This window comes from Biomphalaria glabrata, chromosome 5 (assembly GCF_947242115.1).
Source record: "Biomphalaria glabrata chromosome 5, xgBioGlab47.1, whole genome shotgun sequence".
Lineage (NCBI taxonomy): Eukaryota > Metazoa > Mollusca > Gastropoda > Planorbidae > Biomphalaria > Biomphalaria glabrata.
This window is the reverse complement of record NC_074715.1, coordinates 32606616-32616986: the sequence shown is the minus strand read 5'-3', so window position 1 is coordinate 32616986 and position 10371 is coordinate 32606616. Positions and strand designations below refer to the sequence as shown.

The following is a 10371-nucleotide window of genomic DNA, read 5'->3' as shown; positions in this document are numbered from 1 at the left end:
TCCTGGTTTCACCATTCTACACTACCAAACTATGACAGACCAGCTCCTGGTTTCACCATTCTACACTACCAAAAAACAAACTATGACAGACCAGCTCCTGGTTTCACCATTCTACACTACCAAACTATGACAGACCAGCTCCTGGTTTCACCATTCTACACTACCAAAAAACAAACTATGACATACCAGCTCCTGGTTTCACCATTCTACACTACCAAACAACTAATGCTCAATTTTCTCAACTAAATAACTCTTATTCAATCTTGAAAATGATTATGCGCATAAATATGAAGTCCCTAATAAGGAAAGAACAGCAAACGCTGGTTTCTTCAGTTGATCACGTGTTACATATCAACATATCTTCTCTCTCTAGATCATTCCAAGCAGAACAAATGCTGTGACAGGAGCAATGAGACAAAAAGAAAATGATGCTTATGTTTTGAACAATTCAGAAGAAATACGAGATTGTTGTACAAGTTGTTTGGTACATGTGAGGATTTCTTGAAAGAACAAGTTAGTGATCCTACTTTACAAGAATTATGGAATCATCAGAAAGAAAAGATTGTAGATAAGAAAAATGGAAGTGTTCAATTCAAGTTATTTGACAGATTGTTATATCGTGTGTTCAAAGGTCAATTTGGTCAAGAAGAAAAACAACTTGTAATGCCATTGTCGAAAAGGAAGATAATTTTAAAAACAGCTCATGAAAATATGTTTGCAGGTCATTTATCAGTGAGAAAAACTAAAGCAAGAATATATCAGTATTTATTTTGGCAAGGTTTGGCTAATAAAGGAGTTTATTAAGACTTGTGATATTTGTCAACGTTGTCGAACTCCAAGAACATGTGACAGAGTAGAACTTGGCAGTATGAATATTGTTACAACACCGTTTTACAAAGTGGCAATTGATATTGTTGGTCCGTTGGAGGTTACTGAAAACAAAAACAGATTTATTTTAACACTTGTTGACATTGCAACGAGATGGGCAGAGGCAATACTGTTACGAAACATTACAACTGTGATTGAGGCGTTGAATTCAGTTGAATTGGTATACCGCAGGAGGTATTAAGTGACAATGGAAGTCAATTTACTGCTGATCTGTACAAGTAAGTTTGTAAGTTTTACAATATTAAGATAGTACATTCAGCTCTTTTTCACCCCAGCTCGAATGGAATGGATGAACGCTTCAATTCTTCCTAAGGATTGGGATAGAAAAGTCAGCGCTGCACGTTTTGCCTACAGAGAAGTTCCCAATGAAACTACAGGCATATCGCCATTTCAAATGGTCTATGGAATATGAGAGGACCCTTGGCTATTTTGAAACAAGTATTTGTAAACAAAGATGAAGATGTATACAGGAATGTTTACTCATACTTAATGGATTTGAAGGAGAGATTATTTCAATTTACGTCAATTGCTAACAGAAATAGTGATGTTAAGAAGCATAAGTACAAGATACAATATGATAGATACTCTACGATGCGCAAGATTGATGGAAAAATACAAGTTATCTGTATATTGTCAAGGTCCATTTAAAATCGCGAAGAAAGTATCGAGGTTCAATTTTCTAGTAAAGAAGGGAGATAAGCTGAAACATTATCACATCAATCGGTTGATGAAGTATTATAGCAGAAATAAAAATGACAGAAGTGAAAATGTTGCAAATATTGAAAAATGTGAACAATATATTGTCTGCTAATATGGTGTCGGTTGTAGATGATGAAAATGAATTTGAAGCAGACATGAGAAATGAAGATATCTTACCCAGCATTACGACATTAGAAATCAATCATAAGAAACAAATGATTGAAAACATTTTATCGCAGGTGAATATGAATCCAGATTTAAACAGTGATCAGAGAAGGGAAATTATGAAGGTGTTAGAGGATTTTAAAGAAATAATTAGATGATTGTAAAGATATTAGTTCTGACATACCAGGAAAAGCAAACGTGGACGAATTGAAGATACAACTCTTAGACACTAAGCCTATAGCAAGCCATGTACAGTACCAATGAACAGGAAGGATACATTACAAGAGGACATTGACAGTATGTTGGGTATCCTAGGACCCACAGATTCACCGTATGCCGCTCCTGTTGTGGTTATTAAGAAACGTGATGGTACACTACGTCCATGCATTGATGACCGCAAGTTGAACAATATTACACAAATACCACCAGACTTGATTCCAGATCAAGAAGAGTTATTTAATAAACTCTACAAGGCAAAGTATTGTACTCTAGTTGATTTAACTAAAGGATACTGGCAAATACCTATAAGTGAAGAATGTAAGGAGTATACAGCCTTTAGAGTCTTGGGGGAACATTACATGCTTCATTACCTCCCATTTGGCTTCAGTGGTGCTCCTAACCATCTCAATAGGGTTTTGAAAAGAATTCTAAGGGATGTTAAAAATGTGTTGTTCTACTTTGACGACATTTGTATATTTAGTGAAAGTTGGGATACTCATGTTAGTGATGTACAAATTGTTGTCATTGTATTGAAAAGTCATGGATTTACTTTGAACCCATCTAACCATCTAGAGATTGGCTTTACAAATATTCAATGTCTGGGACATAACGAAGGTCAGGGAGAAGTGAAAACCAGATAGTACGAAAGTGCAGCAGATCTAAGAGCTGAAACCAGACAGTACAAAGAAGGAAGTGAGGTCCTTAATCGGGTTGGTCAACTACTACCCAACTGAATAATTGGTTCCGGTACTAAATGATTTGTGTCTAGTCATACGTTTCTTTCTAAATTGGATTTCTTACGTTTTGGACCAATACAAAAAGTTTTCTGTTCATTTCACTTTGAATTCACATCTAATTTAAATGCACTTCGGCGCGCAACAATTCGACGGAGATAATGTTGCTTTCTAAAAATGTGCTTCTGATCTGTAGATGTTTCTAAAATGTCTCTTAAAAGGCAAGTTCCGTGCGCGCACTAAACATTTCGTGGAAATAAAACTGCCAAGGAGTCAGAGCTGCAGTTTGCGACAATTGGTTTACAGGAAAGCAAAAATAGTCTAGTACTAGGTGAAATTATTTTATCCTCTGTAACTGTAACATAGATCTACCTTTTCCTGTGAAGAAACCAGTTAACGGGGTTCCCAGGTGGGTGAAGAAACCAATTAACTGGGTGCCCAGGTCAGAATCAAACTCTCATTCTTGGTCACTGAAAGAGTATAGAGGCCACTGATGATTTTAAAAAATGTATTAATAACTTTGGTTATTTCCCCTTACTCAGATAACAAAAGCGAACGCACCAAAGACCTTCCGCTTAGTGCGTTTCTTTAAAAAAATATTTTTTTCTTATAAGTAGAGGAGGGGGAAAAACTCTTGAAGTTGATTTGAACTGCTGCACGAGTCCTGCGAAAGGCGGGAATGCCACGTAAAAAATTACACCTTAAAATCTCATATACACTGTTTGAAAAAAGAAAAAAAAAACTAGGCCAAAAGAAATGTTCATGTTAGTTGTAGAGCTTTATGTTTCTCCTCTACAGGAGTTTATTTGAACTGACTGCCTAAAAAAAAGTTACATTCGTGTTAACGTTATTACGTTGGATGTAATTATTGTAAACTACAGTCATTAATTAGAAGTGTGAAACTTACATTCTTTCACAGGTAAGTAGCTTTCAAACAATATTGACTGAAAGACTTTCATCATAATACCTTAACGCACATTCACACACACTGATATATTCACACCCAGGCATTCAGACATACACAATATTATACTCACTGACACATTTTTTAAATTGGTGAATCTCATAACAAGTAGGACACAACTGTTTAGACTTAGATGTCTGTGTATTGATAAGTGGCTACGTCTTGTTAGGCTTATCTGCCTACTTCACCTGATAAGTTGAGATAATCTCTGATTATACGGATTATAAAATTAGGACGAGATCACGTGACCAGGAGACAGTCTGTAGATGAGGATAAGTATATAACAATTAAAACAAGAACATGTACCTTAAGATGAGTTTCCAAACCAAAGAGCAGCAGTTCAGTAAAGGCACGTGTTTACAATAGACATTTTTTGTTCGTCTCTAATTCAATCCCAGATCTGTTGAGTACCTTCCATTACTTAAGTGACCTAGTACTATTGTTTACCTTTAATTAGATTAGAAAAATGGTTGCCTTGTCATTGTGCTGGCCACACGACAGCCTAGAAAACAAAGAGCAGACTACCTTGTTTCAAATGTGTTGTACAAATCCTCTTTATTTGAGAGCAGTTATGCAGATTCTACATGTCTGTTAGTTATGCAGACTCTACAGGTCTGTTAGTTGTGCAGACTCTACAGGTCTGTTAGTTATGCAGACTCTACAGGTCTGTTGTGCAGACTCTACAGGTCTGTTAGTTGTGCAGACTCTACAGGTCTGATAGTTGTGCAGACTCTACAGGTCTGTTGTGCAGACTCTACAGGTCTGTTAGTTATGCAGACTCTACATGTCTGTTATGCAGACTCTACAGGTCTGTTAGCTGTGCAGACTCTACAGGTCTGTTAGTTGTGCAGACTCTACAGGTCTGATAGTTGCGCAAACTCCACAGGTCTGATAGTTGTGCAGACTCTACGGGTCTGTTAGTTGGGCAGACTCTACAGGTCTGTTAGTTGGGCAGACTTTGCAGGTCTGTTAGTTGGGCAGACTCTACAGGAATGTTAGTTGGGCAGACTCTACAGGTCTGATAGTTGTGCAGACTCTACAGGTCTGTTACTTATGCAGACTGTACATGTCTGTTAGTTGTGCAGACTCTACAGGTCTGTTAGTTGTGCAGACTCTACAGGTCTGTTAGTTATGCAGACTCTACAGGTCTGTTAGTTATGCAGACTCTACAGGTCTGTTATTTGGGCAGACTCTACAGGTCTGTTAGTTGGGCAGACTTTACAGGTCTGTTAGTTGGGCAGACTCTACAGGTCTGTCAGTTACGCAGACTCTACAGGTCTGTTAGTTGTGCAGACTCTACAGGTCTGTTAGTTATACAGACTCTACAGGTCTGTTAGTTGGGCAGACTCTACAGGTCTGTTAGTTATGCAGACTCTACAGGTCTGTTAGTTATGCAGACTCTACAGGTCTGTTAGTTGCGCAAACTCCACAGGTCTGATAGTTGTGCAGACTCCACAGGTCTGTTAGTTGGGCAGACTCTACAGGAATGTTAGTTGTGCAGACTCTACAGGTCTGTTAGTTGGGCAGACTCTACAGGTCTGTTAGTTGTGCAGACTCTACAGGTCTGTTAGTTGGGCAGACTCTACAGGTCTGATAGTTGTGCAGACTCCACAGGTCTGATAGTTGTGCCGGTTTTCCCCCTGAAAAGTAATGGAATTCGGGCTTTTTCAGTGCATGGACCAAAGACAAACCACTTGATTCACTAAATTCAAGAAGAACATTAAGACCTGCGTGTTGACAAAATTGTTTAGTTTGCTTCCTTTATTCTCGCTTTTATGTCTGTAATTTTCTCCCGGCACCTTGAGACGACATTATGATTATCAACAACGCAATATAAATCATAATATTATTATTATTAGCATATAGACTCCAGATCTTTCAGCTTCATCAATTCGTCAAGACGTCTACTTCCATCAAGTCCTCGCAGTTTATTATTATTTTTTTTTTATAAATCTTGGATACCCAGACCAACGTGTTTTGGCAAAGATTTTCAGCCTCAAGTTTGTGTTTTCTCTAATAGGTTTTCAAGTGTTTTTTTTTGTAGTGTTATTGTAGTCAATGGCAGAATTTAGGAATTTATAATGTTTACTTTTAGTTCTGTTCGGTTCTGGAGCTCTTCTATCAAGATCTGTTCAGATGAACTTAGTTCTGTTCATGTTTGAGCCTCTGTTCAATTAGTTCAGTGAGCTCTTCATGTACACTCTACAGATCTGGATGAGCGACTATAGTGCAATCTAAACTTACCATAAATAGTTATAATATAATCGTCTGCCAACTACAGTTTGATCACATATTGATTTAAACAAACAAACAAACTTATAAACTTGTTAAGTGCGAGTGAGTTGATCTACGTTTTATAACGATCAATGAAATACTTTCCGCCGACTTGTGCACTATTTTCTGTTCAATTAGCCAAACATAATTCGTCACACTGACTCTCAGTTTCTTTCTAACAGCACTCTCCTGATATGTTTAACGTTCTTAACCTTCAGAAAATCTGTATTTTAAAATTCCCAATCAATTATGTGTCGTCTGCTTTCAAGCGAAAACAATGTCGTTTACGTATACCATGGCGTCGCACCTTCTTAGAAGACCAGCTGGGAAGAGCCTGTAGAAGTGACATTGATCGATCTCTGTGGAGAGAGCTTAACGGACACTGGAGGACCTACCTCTAAGTCCACTTTTCATTAATCCATTTGTGCACTTCTTACAATTGTCATGGTCATTTGATGAAAAAAAGACGATAGCGGCCCAGTTTGAGGCTTCTTGTTGTTACTTTGATGAGCCCGATGGATATGGTCTAGGAAAGCTATCTAGCAGTTGTGGGCATGATTCGATGTGTATAGAAGCAACAAGAAGGCGTTAAGCAGCAGAAAACAAAACAAAAATGAAGGGTTACAATAACAGAATCCCCCTCTCTCTCTTTCTCTAATATCATAAAGGGATAAGAGTTAAAACATAGACCTAACATCCATTCCAACACTCTTGAGATACCAGACTTGAGATACCAGACTTGAGATACCAGACTTGAGATACCAGACTTGAGATATCAGAGACTTTATCTTCACAGCTACAATCTTCCAGGCATGCTTCATATGGTAAACAACTCAGGAGACTCTCCAGGAACAGCTGATAAATGCATCTGACTCTTACTTTCACCTAATCCAAATCTAAACAGACACGGTGCTCTCAAAGATTTCATTCGAACTGATTCTGTTCAGGGTCGCTTAAAAGTAGAAATAATAGGAAATGAGAGGGGAGGATGTGTTCACAAGTTCGTTTGTACCATATTTCTTATCTTATAAATTACAGACTCTCCTTCAAAATAAAGATAATGGGGGAACTAGAGTTTTAAAACGTTTATCTCTAAATCGTGTACTTGTAAACATTAACAATTTTCTTGTTAGTGTTATGTAGAATTTTAATTTTTTAAGTTGATTTATGTTGTTTTTTTCTGACTAGTCAAAGAAATAGATTAGACATAAATGGTTCACGTAAATAAAAGGCTGAACTTTTAGGTATTTATCCCAGCACTAAGACAAAAATCACACTTTAATGTAATCTTTTTTTTTTTTTTTTTTTTTGCTTTCCGTGAAACATACAAAATAAGGTTTGATGACATTTGTGTAGTATTGACCTGTAAATCTGTTTCCCATGAAACCTGTAGGGCCTACTTTCCTTCACAAGGTCCACTTGTTACATTGAGGGCATAAACCCAGTTAATTTAGTTTAAAACAATCTGTTAACGTAGGGAAATATCATTACCGTAGCCATTGAACATGATTTCGACCAAGTCTTGTTAATACGCGAGACAAGAAAACAAATTCAAACGCACGTGCATTATTTGAAACAAATTCACAAAGCAAGACTTTATTTTAAAAACACAAGATTGTAGAAATTTTCCAAAGCCCTAACTAAACAGTAATAAAAGCTACACACAAAAACTGCCCAAAGCTTATGTACAGAGAAGAACTCCTCATTTACAACTATATCTCTCAATAACGTAGAGGTTATTTCCCTTTTTCGATGTCAAACCTATTAATTAATTACCAAGATGAATAGACTAATTTATTAATTTTAATTGATTCCTGCTCTATTCCTCACTTTAAAGTTTCAACTTGATCAGCTAGTTCAGACTGGACAGACACTAGACAGAGTTGATATAAGCTTGTATAACTAGTTCAGACTGGACAGACAATAGACAGAGCTGATATAAGCTTGTGTAACTAGCTCAGACTGGACAGACACTAGACAGAGTTGATATAAGCTTGTGTAACTAGTTCAGACTGGACAGACACTAGACAGAGTTGATATAAGTTTGTGTAACTAGTTCAGACTGGACAGACACTAGACAGAGTTGATATAAGCTTGTGTAACTAGTTCAGACTGGACAGACAATAGACAGAGCTGATATAAGCTTGTGTAACTAGTTCAGACTGGACAGACACTAGACAGAGCTGATATAAGCTTGTGTAACTAGTTCAGACTGGACAGACAATAGACAGAGCTGATATAAGCTTGTGTAACTAGTTCAGACTGGACAGACAATAGACAGAGCTGATATAAGCTTGTGTAACTAGTTCCGACTGGACAGACAATAGACAGAGCTGATATAAGCTTGTGTAACTAGTTCAGACTGGACAGACACTAGACAGAGCTGATATAAGCTTGTGTAACTAGTTCAGACTGGACAGACACTAGACAGAGCTGATATAAGCTTGTGTAACTAGTTCAGACTGGACAGACAATAGACAGAGCTGATATAAGCTTGTGTAACTAGTTCAGACTGGACAGACACTAGACAGAGCTGATATAAGCTTGTGTAACTAGTTCAGACTGGACAGACACTAGACAGAGCTGATATAAGCTTGTGTAACTAGTTCAGACTGGACAGACACTAGACAGAGCTGATATAAGCTTGTGTAACTAGTTCAGACTGGACAGACAATAGACAGAGTTGATATAAGCTTGTGTAACTAGTTCAGACTGGACAGACAATAGACAGAGCTGATATAAGCTTGTGTAACTAGTTCAGACTGGACAGACACTAGACAGAGTTGATATAAGCTTGTGTAAGTAGTTCAGACTGGACAGACAATAGACAGAGTTGATATAAGCTTGTGTAACTAGTTCAGACTGGACAGACAATAGACAGAGTTGATATAAGCTTGTGTAAGTAGTTCAGACTGGACAGACACTAGACAGAGCTGATATAAGCTTGTGTAACTAGTTCAGACTGGACAGACAATAGACAGAGCTGATATAAGCTTGTGTAACTAGTTCAGACTGGACAGACAATAGACAGAGCTGATATAAGCTTGTGTAACTAGTTCCGACTGGACAGACAATAGACAGAGCTGATATAAGCTTGTGTAACTAGTTCAGACTGGACAGACACTAGACAGAGCTGATATAAGCTTGTGTAACTAGTTCAGACTGGACAGACAATAGATAGAGCTGATATAAGCTTGTGTAACTAGTTCAGACTGGACAGACAATAGACAGAGCTGATATAAGCTTGTGTAACTAGTTCAGACTGGACAGACACTAGACAGAGTTGATATAAGTTTGTGTAACTAGTTCAGACTGGACAGACACTAGACAGAGCTGATATAAGCTTGTGTAACTAGTTCAGACTGGACAGACAATAGACAGAGCTGATATAAGCTTGTGTAACTAGTTCAGACTGGACAGACAATAGACAGAGCTGATATAAGCTTGTGTAACTAGCTCAGACTGGACAGACACTAGACAGAGTTGATATAAGCTTGTGTAACTAGTTCAGACTGGACAGACAATAGACAGAGCTGATATAAGCTTGTGTAACTAGTTCAGACTGGACAGACACTAGACAGAGTTGATATAAGCTTGTGTAACTAGTTCAGACTGGACAGACACTAGACAGAGTTAATATAAGCTTTGTAACTAGTTCCGACTGGACGCAACTGCTCGTGCAAGGTGACTTAGGAACAATGAGTCCACATGTAAGCATTGTCCAAAATGATGAGAACGATTTTTGGGCTATTTGTAAATGAAGCTCACAACTCTTTCCTTTCAGAACAGAGAATGAAACATTTTTGTATGTTCTAGATCTACAGTGTCTTTGTTTTTCTGAAACAAATTGTTATCTGAACTGTTGACTATTGATCACATCTCAGAAGCGTGGTATTCACATACTCTGTACTATAGTCTATACTGTGGTCTAGGCTTACATTGTGAGACTAGAAATAAAGAAGTTTCTTGACATCAATAACAAAAAATTCATAAGAACGTGGATAAAATAAGACTTTTGAATCTATGACCTTGACATTGTAATAAGGAATTTCCTTTGACATTCCCTACATTTTATAAGTCCAAATTGTTTGATTACAAAAACTGGGTTACAGAAAGATAACAAAATTAAAAAAAAAAAAAACTAAAATAAAAGAGCTGCTCAAAAAAAAAATAAAATAAAAAGATAGATCTAAACACGGTGTTAAAAGGTGCAAGACGAAAGGTAAAAGAATGAGAGGAGGAGAGAGAGAGACGGAGTGAAAGAAAAAGAAAGGAGAAAGATAAAACATATTTAACAGTCCAAACATAGCTTTCTGTGCCAGTCCAGAGATAATGGACCTCATTCACCAATCGCAAACAAACAACATTTAGCACGTGGTGCTCTATCTCTTCTATATAATTTACGATCTCATGTTTAATTCATGATGG

At 37.3% G+C, this 10371-nt stretch overlaps 2 protein-coding genes across 2 annotated transcripts in view; one reads left to right on the top strand and one right to left on the bottom strand.

The window, feature by feature from the left end:
• Positions 1-10371, bottom strand: part of LOC106077623 (putative RNA polymerase II subunit B1 CTD phosphatase RPAP2) — a 273180-nt gene that overhangs the window by 64233 nt on the left and 198576 nt on the right. The window lies entirely within an intron of this gene.
• The window catches only part of LOC106076573 (prostaglandin E2 receptor EP4 subtype-like), a 90748-nt gene continuing 83731 nt past the window's right edge, over positions 3355-10371 (top strand). The window contains exon 1 of the mRNA XM_056030953.1: positions 3355-3624. The gene's annotated coding sequence lies outside the window, so the exon portion shown is untranslated. The remainder of the gene's footprint in view (positions 3625-10371) is intronic.